Genomic DNA, 15,263 nt, shown 5'->3' with positions numbered 1-15,263 from the left:
TAATAAACTAAATTAGAGTCAATATACATATATATATATTTAACTTCAAAAATATATTTTAAAATGTATTGTAAATTTTTAATGAATTCGAGTGAATAATAAATAGTATTTGCTAAAATGATTTAAATATATGCAATAAATAATAAACTAAATTTGTCAATATATATATTTTAAAATGTATTGTAAAATTTTAATAAAAAAGAAAATGAGTGAATAATAAATAGTATTTGCTAAAATAATTTAAATATATGCAATAAATAATAAACCAAATTGAAAAATAAAGATGGGCCAATAATTAAAACTTATTAAAAGTTAATTAGAAACAAAATGTCAGTCATTTTTTATATAACTTCAAAAATGCATTTTATAAGAATAATAGGATATCTTAAAAATTATTTGAAAATATGCAATAAATAATAAACCAAATAGAAAAATAAAGATGGCCAAATAATTAAAACATGATAAAAGAATTATATACAGTCAATATATATAACTTAACAAATACATTTTAAAATGTATTGTGAAATTTAAATAAAAAGAGTGATTAATAAATAGTATATGCTAAAATGAATGCAATAAATAATAAACTAAATTGAAAAAAATAAAGATAGCCAAATAATAAGATGGAAATTTTATTTTGAAAAGGCGCTTATTTGATTGTGATCAACATTGCTAGGCTAACGTCAATCCCGTCCACCCCGACAAAAGCCACCAAAAAAGAGCAACGGTGTCAACCTGGAGTTCCTTTGCCTTTGACCGCCGCTTTTTGTTATTCACGACGACGCAGCGTTTGGGTATCAATCAGCGGGGTCGCGAGCCACACTGTCAACCGCCAAATAGCTTTAATATGGACTGCCCCTGCGGGACCCCCGCGCTCATTAACTCCACGGCCGGCGCCCCTTCATCGATCGGCCAAAAGGACGGCGGGAATCCGGAGACGGCGCCCGAGGACACGGGCCCGTCGGCGGCGAGGGGGCGGGGCCGCAAATGTGACATGTTTAAACAGCGCCATCGATTTGGCATTTTCGCCGTGGCTAAATGCGGCTATTATAGCATCGGCGCGTCGATATTTTTCGGAGCCTCCCGATCGATGGACCGGCGTCTCTATGAAGGGATATTAAGGAAAAAATGAAGGCGCAAAAGATGGCGGGCAAACCTCGGCCAATCGGAAGGCGGACGCCATCAACTTGTACTTTTTCACCAAAGGGGTCGAATAAGGGTCGTTGTGGGGGGGGGCGTTCGGTGGAAAACTGTCCCTAGAAAACTTCATTCATTCATTTTGGGAACGGCTTATCAACACAAGGGTCGCGGGGGGTGCTGGAGCCTATCCAAGTTAACTATGGGCACCAGGCAGGGGAAATTGGTGGTCAGCCAATTGCAGGGCACGAAGAGAGAAAAAAAACCAATCACTCATAGCGAAGGATAATTTAGCATACAATTAGCCTAGCTTGCATGTTGTGGGGATGTGGAGGAAATTGGAGTACCCGGAAAAAACCCACACAAGCCAAGGGAATGAAAATCATTCAAATAATTTATTGGTAAAAAACAAAGAAAAAAATAATTCACAAAATAACCCCAGGAAATAAATTAATTTGAAAAATGGAGTTTCCAAAATAAGTCAACAAACTACCCAATAATTTAAAAAAAAATAGAGAGAAAAAAAATAATTCAAAAAAGAACCCGAGGAAAAAAAATTACAAATAAAGGAAAACATTTAAAACAGAATCCCAGAAAATAAATTGATTTGAAAACTAGTTTTTTAAAATACATACTTTATAAAAACAACTCCAAAATTAAATTAATTTGAAAAACTAAGAAAAAAAATCCAAAAACAACCCGAGGAAAAAAAATTACAAATAAAGGAAAAAAGGTTTAAAAAAATAATGAATTCAAAAAACAACCCCAAAGATAAATGAATTTGTAAAACGAACCCTAAAAAATTATTCAAAAAACAACCCGAGAAAAAAAATTCTAAACAAAGAAAAAAAACGCCTAGAAAATAAATTCATTTGAAAAACAAGTTTTCATAAATAATTAATTAAAAAAACAACCCCAAAAATAAATGAAGTTGTAAAATGAACCCCAAAAATTAATTCAAAAAACAACTCGAGGAAAGAAAAATTAAAAACTAAGAAAAAAATCATAAAACAACCCCAACCCCAGTAAAGAAACTAATTTAAAAAACAGTTTAAAAAAATAACGAATTAAAAAAACAACCCAAAAAAAAAATGAATTTGTAAAACGAACCAAAAAAAAAACTACAAAAAACAACAACAAAAATCATAAAACAACCCCATAAAACAAATTAATCCGAAAAACAGTTTCCAAAAATCAATAAATCCGCAAAACAACCCCAACAACAAACAAACAAAAAACATGGCCATTCTTTTTTTAAAAAAAAGACCTTCAAGTCGAATGCAAAGCGCATCCATACGTAAATAAACCAGACATTGCGTCCAAGAGGCGAATGAATATGATTGGCGGGCGTTCGGGCGGGCGGCCTCAGCTGTTGTCTATTAATTAGATGTCCTTGAGAGATTGGTCGCCTCCGGCAGCAACAATAGGCCTTTTCAGGGTTTTTCTCCTGCCGCTCCATTCAGACGCTGCGCTGCGCTGCGTTCAAGGCGAGCCACTGCCGCCGACTCTCCTACTTCTTCTTCTTCTTTTTTTTTTTGCTATCGTTTAGAGTCAATGTTATCTGGGCTATGGATATTTCAATTACATGCCTTCTTTGGCACAATGCGCTCCATTCAATCAGCGCTTTGGATCACTAATGGCCCCCCCAAACCCGTCCCCCGTCCCCCCCGCGTGCGTGCGCTCTTTACAATATTATGGGCTGTGTGGGCGCACGCTTCAAAAAAAAAGTGTGATAGAAATATTCAAAAAATGTCCACAAACGATTGAATTGAATGGAAGCCTTTTCAAGGCGAAAAATGGAACAAAAAGGGATTTTTTTTTTTAAAAGAAAAAGGCGAAGAAACGGAAAAGCAAAGAATATAGATTTAAGGTGGCTACAATGGGTTCGCATATGAATATATATTCATTTTCTTAAACGCTAATTTGTCGTAGGGGGGTGCTGGAGCCTGTCCCAGCTCAACCAATCACAGGGCACAAGGAGACAAATGACTAATAGCTCATAGCTAAAGATAATTTAGCATCCAATTAGGTTAGCATGCATGTTTTGGGGATGTGGGAGGAAAGTAGAGTACCCAGAGAAAACCCACGCGAGCCTTTGTTGGTGTATTTCAATTTTCCCTCATTCAAAAAAAGGCAAAATATTTCTTTAAAATCATTTGAACTGTCGGAAAAACCCTTAAAATTTTCTAAATGCGCCTGAATTATATTTTTTCATCAATATCGATCATTCAAAAAATTATTCATTCATTTTCTTAACTGTGGGCAGCCAATCACAGGGCACAAGGAGACAAACAATCCACCTAGGAACTATTTAGCATCCAATTAGCCTAGCATTCATGTTTTTTTTGGGGACGTGGGAGGAAACCGGAGTACCCGGAGAAATCCCACGCTAGCCCGGGGAGAACACGCAAACTCCACACAGTGAGAACCCAGTTGAAATCAAACCCGCGAGCCCAGAACTGCGAGGCCGACGAGCTAACCACTTCCCCATGTAAATATATATACAGTAATCCCTCGAATATTACGGCTTCACAACATGGCAGATTTTTTTTCTGCGGTAATTTCAAAAAATAAATAAATTAATATACATAAATTAATTTAATAAATAACAATAAACAATCAATAAATAAGTAATAAATAACTAAGTACAGTAATCCCTCGAATATCGCGGCTTCACTACATGGCGTTTTTTTCTGGGGTAATTAAAAAATAATTTATATAAATTAATTTAATAAATAACAATAAACAATCAACAATATTAAATAACTAAGTACAGTAATCCCTCAAATATCGGGGCTTCACTACATGGCAGATTTTTTTCTGGGGTAATTAAAAAAAATAATTAATTAATTTCATAATAAATAAGTATTAAATAACTAAGTACAGCAATCCCTTGAATATCGCAGATTATTAAATTCTCTCTTTTAGTTCAGAAATCGTTTTGTAAAATCTAAAAATATATTTAAAAAAAGCACAAATAAACATTGTTTTCGATCTATAAAAAACGGAATATTCAGAGCTTTTAATCCAGTTCTTTTAATCCATTTATTAAAAAAAAAATCTAAATATTATATCTAAAATGGTCCGGCCCGCATGAAATCAAGTTGACGTTAAAGCGGCCCGCGAAACAACCCGAGTCTGACACCCTTGTCTTAACATGAACCACGATAATGGAGGGATGACTGCATCCATATTCCTTTCTTTATTGTTTCTATCACCGCTTCATGTCTCTTTTGACATGAAGTGGTTGACACGACGCAATAGAGAAAAATATTGGTTTGGGGGCGGGCCCTCACGGCCCTCACGGCCCTCCTTCACGTCCCCCACGGCTGCCCCCCAACGTGCCTGTTGAGAAAAGGCGGCAAGTTGAAGCCGTTTGTAATCAGGCAAAAAGCACGCGCGCTAAGACAGCTGGGCCCGCCGCTGATAAATGCCTATCGCTCATTTGCATACGCTGCAAGCTCGCCTTTAATCACCGCCTCTAATCCCTGACGGTATTAATGATTCCCCCCCTTCTTCTCCTCCTCCTCCTCTTTTTCTTTTTCTTCTTCTTCTTCTTCTTACTTGGTATCATGTTTGCTAATTCCAAAGTGATCAGCTTTCTTGTGTGCGCGCGCCGTTTCTCGCTCCTTTTTTTGTGCGGCGGAATAATGGCCGAGTGGAGAACTTGTGTTATCCGACTCCGCCACATAATTAAGACCACAAAAGGACGACAAATGGCGCTGAATGGGACTCACAAAGAAGAGATTCCTTCTTCTTCTACGCTTTTTTTTTGGCGGAGGCCCGGAAAAATACATCCAAAATGCCATTTGTGGACAAAGATTGGGGTCCATGCGTATCCATTTTGGGTCAAACTTCTCCGCAATGTGATTGGTTCAATCCATTTTGACTGGGAGGGACCAATGAAAGTTTGTTTGTTTTCGAAAAAAGGAACAAGATAATGTGACTAAGACTAGCAATGAGCTAATTGTGGATTTTTAGGTCACTTCCTGTGTGTTTTTGGGAAACTGCTGAGTCACTTGCGTGTTGATTTTGAGTCGCTTTTAGACAGAGAATTTTGGGTAATCATTTTAGGGGGGATATGGGCAACTTAATGTTGATTTTGGGTTAACTAGGGTAGATTTTTTTTTGACTTTGTGGAGTGACTTTTTGTAATACTTGTTTGAGAGCATTTCTGGGTGATTTCTTGTGCGTTTTGAGGCAAATTTGGGTCACTTCCTGTTTATTTTAGGTGACTTTTTGTTTGTTTTGGAGACTCTTACGAGTTAATATCTGATTTTCTATCTTGTCTGGTACGTTTCTGAACATTCTGACTTTTTGTACATTATGGATCATTTTCTACTGGTTTTAGAGCATTTTTGGGTCACTTCCTGTTCATTTTGAGGCAAATCTGGGTCATTTCCTGTTTATTTCAGGTGACTGTTTGTTTGTTTGTTTGTTTTGGAGACTCTTACGGAGACCTTAAGTTACGGTTCACTTTTCGCAACATCCTGCACGGGCTATACTTGCCTAGGCTCCTCCCCCTAAAGTAAGGAGACCCTTAGCGTCATCTCCGCAACTTTAGCTCCGCCCCCATTGCATTGTAGACCTTAAGTTACGATGCCCTTTTCGGAACACCCTGTACAGGCAATACTTGTCCAGGCTCCTCCCCCTAAAGTAAGGAGACCCTTTTTCACATCTTCATATCCGCAACTTTAGCTCCGCCCTCCTGCATTGTAAACCTTAAGTTACAGTGCCCTTTTTGGAACACCCTGCACGGGCAATACTTGTCCGGGCTCCTCCCCCTAAAGTAAGGAGACCCTTAGCATCTTCATCGCCGCAACTTTAGCTCCGCCCCCCTGCATTCTTAAAGTACGGTGCCTCTCCAACGAATCTGCACGGGTGATATTTGTCCAGGCTCCTCCCCTAAAGTAAAGAGACCCTTCGCATCTTCATATCCGCATCTTTAGCTCCGCCTCCTTGCACTCTTAAGTTACGGTGCCCTTTTCAGAACACCTCGCCAACCGAAATGCATGGGCAATACTTGTCCAGGCTCCTCCCCCTAAAGTAAGGACACCCTTAGCATCTTCACGACTTTAGCTCCGCCCCCTATCTTTTCTTTTTCCCTGAGCAAATCCACCAAACGGCCACAGTCGAGGCTAATTGATGAGCCTCTTAAAAAGCCATCATAAACGGCGTCCGGTTAAATGGGGGGGGGCATTCGTTGGGGACGGTTACGCCGCCGCTTCCTTACGAGGCGGGGGGCTCAATTTTTTTTCTTCCAAAGCTAAGACCCCACCCGTTTGGGCGTCATTAGCGGCGGCCGGCGTGGTCGTCGTGAATCACCCGTAGAAAGCGCGCCGCCCTGGCGGGGGTGGGCGGAGCCGGCCCGGGCGTCCCCGTCCGTGATGGATGGGCTCATTTGGCGAGCGTCGGCGGCGAGTCCGGGCGGCGGCGGTGGCGGCGGCGGCGTGTCATTTGTAATGTCAGCCAAGAAAATGTAATCAAAGGTTCCAGCGCTTTAATCACGGCGGTCTGCGGCGCCCGTGATTGTCGTGTCAATATAGCGGCGTTTCATGATCTGTTTGTGTTTTATATTGACACTGTCAGATAAACAGTGTGGAAAATTAAGATTAAAAATATGGTAATTTCATTTCAATCAAGGCGCCCCGGCCCCATTATGCCTTTTGATGACTTTGGAATGAAATTTGGGTGTGAATGTAAAGTTTAATCTTCTTTCTTCGCCGCCATTCAGCTCCCCAAAGGCCTCTTAGCCACTAAGTACCCATTGCATTTGATCTTTAATGAAAAGTAATGGCCCAAATGAATTGGATAAATCAGCTGTCACCGTCGCACCTCCTTGACATTCTGCTCAAAGACCCCCCCCCCCAATCCCCCCTTCTCTTTGCGGCAGACCCCCGCCTCTCGTTTTTATTTTATTTAAATCCCACGCTTACACGAGCGCTATCAAGACCCCTGAACGTGGCTATTTGTTTAGATTTTTTTTTTTTTTAAGGTGGCATGGTGGATGAGTGGTTAGCACGTCGGCCTCGCAGCTCTGGGGTCCTGCGTTCAAATCCAGGTCGGTCCACCTCTGTGGAGTTTGAAGTTGGAAGTTTGCATGTTCTCCCCGAGATAGTGTGGGTTTTTTTCTGGGTAGTCCGGTTTCTTCCCTTGCATCTTCTCCCCTGAGATTGCGTGGTTTTTCTCCGGGTAATCCGGTTTCCTCCCTTGCACGTTCTCCTCAAGATTGTGTGGGTTTTCCCCAGATACTCCGGTTTTCTTTGGGTACTCTGGTTTCCTCCCTCGCACAATCTCCCTGAGATTGTGTGGGTTTTCTCCGGGTACTCCGGTTCCCTCCTTTGCATCTTCTCCCTGAGATTGCGTGTTTTTTCTCTGGGTACTCCGGTTTTCTTTGGGTAGTCCGGTTTCCTCCCTCGCACAATCTCCCTGAGATTGTGAGGGTTTTCTCCGGGTACTCCGGTTCCCTCCCTTGCATCTTTTCCCCGAGATTGTGTTTTTTCTCTGGGTACTCCGGTTTTCTTTGGGTAGTCCGGTTTGCTCCCTCGCACGATCTCAGAGATTGTGAAGGTTTTCTCCCGGTACTCCAGTTTCCTCCCTTGCACCTTCTCCCTGAGATTAGGTGGGTTTTCTCCAGGTACTCCGGTTTCCTCCCTTGCATCGTCTCCCCAAGATTGTGGTTTTTCTCCGGGTACTCCGGTTTTCTCCGGGTACTCCAGTTCCCTCCCTTGCACCTTCTCCCTGAGATTGTGTGGTTTTTCTCCGGGTACTCCGTTTTCCTCCCACATCCCCAAAAGATGCACGCTGGGCTAATTGTATGCTAACTTGTTCCTAGCTATGAGCTTTTGGTCGTTTGTGTCTTTGTGCCCTGCAATTGGCTGACAACCGATTCAGGGTGTGTCCTACCTGCTGCTTGTAGTTGGCTTGGATAGAATCCAGAACCCCCGTGACCCTTGTGAGGATAAGTGGTTCAGAAAATGAATGATTTTAAACCCTCAAAAAACGTTTTACAATTATGGATTATTTTGTTCACTATTATTATGTATACCATCTTGTTACTTGATTTTGACTAATATTATTATTATTATGTATACTATCCTGTTCTTAACTTTAATAATACTTTTTCTCACTGGTGTAAATATAAATATTATTTACAGTATTGTATACGTACTAATTCAAAAAAATATTAATTAAAAAAAACACTCAATGTAGAACATTAAATTAAAAAATAAATCCTGGAACAATAACATAAATAAACAGAAAACATGATATGAAAATGTATATAATAGAAATGAATTGTAATGGAATTCCTGGAGTAGCGAATAACCTTGCTTTGCGAAGCCGCTTCACCAAAACCAAGATAAAAAATGTTATCGAATCATAACCTGCCTGCAATCCATAGTTTAACCCGCAAATTCCCACTCGCCACTTTCAGTGCCAACATCCTTTTATTATTATTCTTTTTTTTTTTTTTTTATCTGGTCAATATAGCGGAAAAATACAAAAAAGCATCAAAGGCGACGCCTTTCAAACAATTCCAACAAACGGCAGCGTGGAAAGAAAAGATTGGCGGTGGCGTTTGTTGCCTCACAAACTTATCGGCGCCCCCCGAAGGTCACGCCGATAACACCCCGGGATTTCCGCTTCGGAATTGCGTGGTGCGCCGACCTTGAGACCCCCCGAAGTCGATCAAAGCCGCCGTTGCCGCACGTGCGGACGGACGGGGGGGATCGACGGGGATCGGACCGTCGGCCCGCTTTGCGCTCCTTCGGCGATGGACTTCCGATTTGTCTGGGAAAAATTTCAAGTCATTTTAAAGCAAGGGTGTCGGACCATTTTAGATATAATATTCAGATTTTTTTTAAATAAATGGATTAAAAGAACTGGATTAAAAGCCCTGAATATTCCGTTTTCTATAGATCTAAAACAATGTTTATTTTAGCTTTTTTTTATATATTTTTAGATTTTACAAAATGATTTTTGAACTAAAAACACAAAAAATGGATTAAAAAATGACAATGATTGATTTAAAAGGGGTAAAATCCGGAAATGCAATATACATCTATACTCTTCATTATAATTTGATCCTAAAACAGAAAGTGGGCACTCATCATTGACTTTCTCGGGCCGCACACAATGATGCGGCGGGCCAGATTTGGCCCCTGGCCCGCCACTTTGACACCAGTGGGTTATGGCGTCAGCCTCACAGTTTTGGGGTCGAGGGTTCTATCTTGGCTTGGTCCTCACTGTGTGGAGTTTGCATGTTCTCCCCGGGCTTGCGTGGGTTTTCTCCGGGTACTCCGGTTTCCTAACACACCCCAAAACATGTAGGCTAGGCTAATTGGATGCTAAAGGGATTGGTTGTTTGTCTCCTTGAGCCCTGCGATCAGAATTCATTTTTTCCAATTAATTTTTTGAACTTTGCATGTTCTCCCCGGGCTTGTGTGGGTTTTCTCCAGGTACCCTGGTTTCCTCCCACATCCCCAAAACATGCAAGCTAGGCTAATTCTATGCCAAATTGTCCCTAACTATGAGTGACTGATTGTTTGTTTCCTTGATCCCTCCGATTGGCCGGCCACTCATGTGCCCCGCCTGGTGCCTGTAGTTGGCTGGGAAAGCCTCCAGCACCCCCTGCGACTCTTTTTCAGAAAATGAATGAATTCCTTTACATTCGGAACCCTTTCTCGTTGATTTTAGTGCATTTCTTTCCTTCTTTTTCCCCCCTAACAAAACAAAACGAACGTTCATCCCGCGCCACCCCGTCAAAACCGATTGGACGCCCAGAGACGTCAACGGCGTCCGATTAATTCAACGAGCGCCCCGTTAAAATGTGGGTCTTTACATATGCAAATATGATTTCCCAAACGTGAAAACAACAGTTTTCGCTTCCCCGTTTTTTTTTACCAAAATCCACCAAAGTAAGCAATGGCAATCAGAGGAGTACATCTGGCCCTGGCGGAGGTAACAAAGCCCCGCCCCCTCAAAATGGGGGCGAGCTAGCAAGCGAGCTAGCGCAGGTCACAGCCAAACAGTTTTGTCATTTCCTAAATGAAGTTGGGGCGCATTCAGAACCGCTTGGCACGATGCGGGAGCAATATGGCGTGGCGAGGGCACAGAGGTGGGCGGCGGCGGCGGCGGCGACGGGGGCGACGGGGGCGCCGGGTCGAGGATGAACAAACAAACCTTGACGAGGGGGGCCCCCCCTTCCCCTTGTCGGAAAGAGGCGGCGGCGGCGTGCCAAGCGGCGACCCTGAACTGCGTCGCCGCCGCCGCCCGGCCGCATCGAGGGGGGGGGGGGGCGGCCGTCCCGTTAAACGCGCCCCCCCTCCCTCGTCCTCCCTCCCGGGCCCCCGGCGCCCTCGCCTTTATGAAGAGCCTCCCTGACGCCTCCGATAGCGCAATCAGGGCCGGCGCAGAACCCGGGCAATTTCTCCTCGGCTGGCCGATAAAGCGGCGCGGCGCGGCGGAAGCCAACGGCGGCGACGGCTCAATCGGAAGGGCGCCGGCGCCTTTTTTTTCTTTTTTTCAAGAGGCGGGAGAAAGGTTACGCCTCCAGGCGGGAGACCACTCGTCGCCGTTCAAAGGGCTCTTTGTCGGCCGACAGGTGGCACCGCTCCAAAAGCCCACGTCTTTTTTACGCCGGGATAAAACGCCACCACGGAGTGTATTTCGCGGACTACCAGTCGCACTTTTTGGGAGAAAGGGCGGGAAAATTTGGGGCTTGGTTTTGAGTGATGGGAATCAGATCTGTCCCAAAACAGTTACCTGCAAATGTCCCAAAACCAACAGGAAATGACCTGGAAATGGCCCAAAAACAACAGGAAGTCACCTGCAAATGCCTCAAAAACAACAGGAAGTCACCTGCAAATGCCCCCAAATCAACAGGAAGTCACCTGCAAATTTCCCAAAATCAACAGGAAGTCACCTGCAAATGTCCCAAAATCAACAGGAAGTCGCCTACAAATGTCCCAAAACCAACACGAAGTCACCTGGAAATTTCTAAAAACCAGCAAAAAAACAAACAACGGACAAAAACCAACAAGAAGTCACATGTAAATGTCCCAAAATCAACAGGAAGTCGCCTACAAATGTCCCAAAACCAACAGGAAGTCACCTGGAAATTTCTAAAAACCAGCAAAAAAAACAAACAACGGACAAAAACCAACAAGAAGTCACATGTAAATGTCCCAAAATCAACAGGAAGTCACCTGCAAGTGTCCCAAAATCAACAGGAAGTCACCTGCAAGTGTCCCAAAACCAACAGGAAGTCACCTGGAAATGCCTAAAAACCAGCAAAAAAACAAAAAAACGGACAAAAAGCATCCCGGAAAGTCCCTTGAAATCAACCGGAAGTGACCCAAATTTTACAGAAAGTGACCCAAATTTCACAACAAGTGACCCAAATTTCACCAGAAGTGACCCAAATTTTACCGGAAGTGACCCAAATTTCATCAAAAGTGACCCAAATTTCACCGGAAGTGACCCAAATTTCACCAGAAGTGACATGGAAGTCCCCCAAAACACCCAAAAAGTGACCCAAAATATCTCTGTGCCATTGACGGCGCTGGACTTCCTATCATTTTGACTGGCCTAACAAAACATCAATACTAAAAATATTATCAGTCATTTCATACGTTTTAATTATTCTCACCGGATTAAAAAAAATCTGTAATTTTTAAAACCAAAAACCCGCTTCTGTCATCTTTAAAACCTGCAATCCGCATGGTGACATCCCTGACTCGAACCCATAAGAGCATCTTTTTCGTCGACGAGACAAAACAAACGCCATTGACGGACGCCACCATCAATGGCGTTTTTCGCCCCTGCGCTCCATTTTAATCAAGTTGAAACGACTGGTTTGATTTTTTTGGGCAGCGCTCATCATCATGCGCCGCCGCGTAAATAGTTGTTGTAAGCACATATTTAGATGTTAATATAAGCCGCCATCTGGGAGGGGAACGGGGGGGCCGGGGGGGGGGGGGGGGGGGGGGCTGGGGGGGTCCGCCATTATGTGACACCCGCTCGTAAATCTGAACTCTTCATCTCCAATTGCAAGCTCAAGTTTATTACCCTCAATAAAAGCCTTGATTTGTTGCGCTCTCAAGTGTTTGCTTGATAAGGTCGGAACGCCGCCGTCGCTAAAGACCTCCCCCGACGCCCCCCCCTCCCCACCCCCGTGCGGCGAAGCGGCACGTCAAATGAAATTAAAGCTGTCAGCGGTGCCGAACGGGCCCCGGCGCCCCCCCTTTTTTTCGCGGCCGTTTAGCGTGGCCCATCTGTCGAGGGTACCCGTTCCTGATTGGGGCTGATTTGGGTCAATTCCCCCGGGCTTCCGGCAAATACGGGCCACTTCCTGTTCAATTTGGGCTTTCGGGGACTTGAGACGCCGCGGTTACGTCCACCTGAATTCCGAGAATCTTGTTTTGGTTTTTAAAAAGGGAGTTTAAGCTAACAGTTGTGGGAATTTTACCGGATGGGTTTATTGGGAGAGTTTTATAAGCCTGGTGGGGTGCCAGATAAAGTGGTGCTAAAATGTTTAAAATGAGCTAAAGTAGTACTACAACGTTTACAAAAATAGCTAACGTGGTGCTGCAATGTTTAAAACTAGCTCAATTGATGCTACAATGTTTAAAATGAGCTAAAGTAGTACTATAATGTTTACAAAAATAGCTAAAGTGGTGCTTTAATGTTTACAACTAGCTAAAGTAGTACTATAACGTTTAAAAACTAGCTAGACTTAAGCAAATTTGAAACATTGTAGAAGCTACAATGTTTAAAATGACCTAAAGTGGTGCTACAATATGTAAAGTTAGCTCAATTGATGCTACAATGTTTAAAACGAGCTAAGGTAGTACTATAATGTTTACAAAAATAGCATAAATGGTGCTACAATGATTAAAACTAGCTCATTAGATGCTACAATGTTTAAAACTAGCTAAAGTAGAACTGTAATGTTTAAAACAATAGCTAAAGTGGTTCTACAATGTTTAAAACTAGCTCAGTTGATGCTAAAATGTTTAAAATGAGCTAAAGTAGTACTATAATGTTTACAAAAATAGCTAGACTTTAGCAAATTTTAAACATTGTAGAACATACAATGTTTAAAATTAGCTAAAGTGGTGCTACAATGTTTAAAATTAGCTTAACTGATGCTACAATGTTTAAAATGAGCTAAACTAATGATATACCATTTACAAATAGTAGCTAAAGTGGTTCTACAATGTTTAAAACTAGCTCAATTGATGCTACAATGTTTAAACCAAGCTAAAGTAGTACTATAACGTTTACAAAATAGCCAATAACATTGGTACTACAATGTTTTCAATTAGCTAAAGTAGTAATATGTTTCAAAAAATAGCTAATGTGGTGCTACAATGTTTAATATTGGCGAAAGTCTTGCTACAATATTTAAAATGAGCTAAACTGGTGTTACAGTGTTTGAAACTTAGCTTAAGTGTGCTAAAATATTTAATGTTGGCTTAAAGTGGTGCTACAATGTTTCATATTAGCTCAAAAGCTACACTGTTTAAAATGAACTAACAGGGTGCTACAATGTTTAACATTAGCTAAAGTATTGCTTAAATTATTTTTAAAAAAGATATATAAACCTCTACAAAAGGCAAATGTTCATTTTTCCCCCCGTGAATAAATTGGACATCTTTCTCCATCCATAACAGACAACAATCCATTTTTGCTCCAAATAAAACATGACAACCAATCCGACGAGAGCGTTGACATCCCGACTCCCCCCCCTGCTCACCGACTGACGCGTGGGGGGCCTCTCTTTTTTTTGGGGGGGGGGTCTCCGCTTTGTCCCCGGGGCCCCCACGGAGGTTAATGATCTCTCCGCCTCTGCTTGAATAAATAAATCATTTCCACGCATAAATCTCTCTTTAGCATCAAGCACCAGTTGCTAATGGGGGTTTTGTTAACACCCCCCACCCCCAAAACACACAGAGGGAGGGGGGGTGTATTGACTGAGTGTGTGTGAGTGTGTGTGTATGTTATAGATGAGTTTACACACTCAGGCAAACACTGACTGTGTTTTGTCAGGGGACATTAAAGGGGGCGGGGCTGTTGGTAGTCATTGTCCGCCATTGATGCTCTTAGACGTCGAATTTGTTCCGATTGGATGTGAAGCAATTTTTTAAGGTTAAACTATGAGGCAAAAATGGAAGCCTAAGGGTAGTTGTGTGTTTTTTTAAGAGATGTAATATTTTGGGAAAATACGCATTGGGAGGTTATGTTTTGGAATGAAATTGGTAGAATAAGGGGGAAATTAAACGGAATTATGCTCCAAATGTACGATTTTAATAGATTTTTTTGACTTGTTCATTCATTTGTCACTTTTAATTTTTTTTACCATATTCAGTTTTATCTTTCTCCCATAATCACTTCACTTCTAATTATTTTTCGATATTCACTTTTTCTCATATTCACTTTAAATTTTTTCCCATATTCACTTCTATTTTTTTCCCATATTCATTTTTAATTTTTTTCCCCATATTCCCTTCAATTTTTTTTCTCATATTCACTTTTAATTTATTTCCCATATTCACATCATTTTTTTTCCCATATTCACTTAATTTTTTCCCATATTCACTTAAAATTTATTTCCCATATTCACTTTTTTTTTTTTTCCATATTCACTTCTATTTTTTCCCCATATTCACTTCTAATTTGTTTTCCCATATTCACTTTAAATTTTTTTCCCATATTCACTTAAATTCTTTTCCCATATTCACTTTTAATTTTTTCCCCATATTCACTTAAATTTTTTTCCCATATTCACTTGAAATTTCTTTCCCATATTCACTTTTAATTTTTTTCCCATATTCACTTATATTTTTTCCCATATTCACTTTAATTTTTTTTCCCATATTCACTTAAAATTTCTTTCCCATATTCACTTTTATTTTTTTCCCATATTCACTTCTAATTTTTTCCCATATTCACTTTACATTTTTTCCCATATTCACTTCTAACTGTTTTCCCACATTCACTTTTATTTTTTCCCACATTCATTTCTATTTATTTTCATATTCACTTTGACGTTAGACTTTCAAGATTTAAAAGCGAACAAAAAGATACGTCGTTATCAATGGCTGCCAAAGAGTTTGTTTTGG

At 41.4% G+C, this 15,263-nt stretch overlaps 1 long non-coding RNA gene across 1 annotated transcript in view; it reads left to right on the top strand.

Moving 5' to 3' along the window:
• LOC144079142 (uncharacterized) overlaps window positions 1-15,263 on the top strand; it is a 90,472-nt gene that overhangs the window by 17,351 nt on the left and 57,858 nt on the right. The gene's annotated exons all lie outside the window — the stretch shown is intronic.

This window comes from Stigmatopora argus, chromosome 8 (assembly GCF_051989625.1).
Source record: "Stigmatopora argus isolate UIUO_Sarg chromosome 8, RoL_Sarg_1.0, whole genome shotgun sequence".
Lineage (NCBI taxonomy): Eukaryota > Metazoa > Chordata > Actinopteri > Syngnathiformes > Syngnathidae > Stigmatopora > Stigmatopora argus.
Note: the sequence above shows the minus strand (reverse complement) of the source record. Positions and strands in the feature narration are given on the sequence as shown.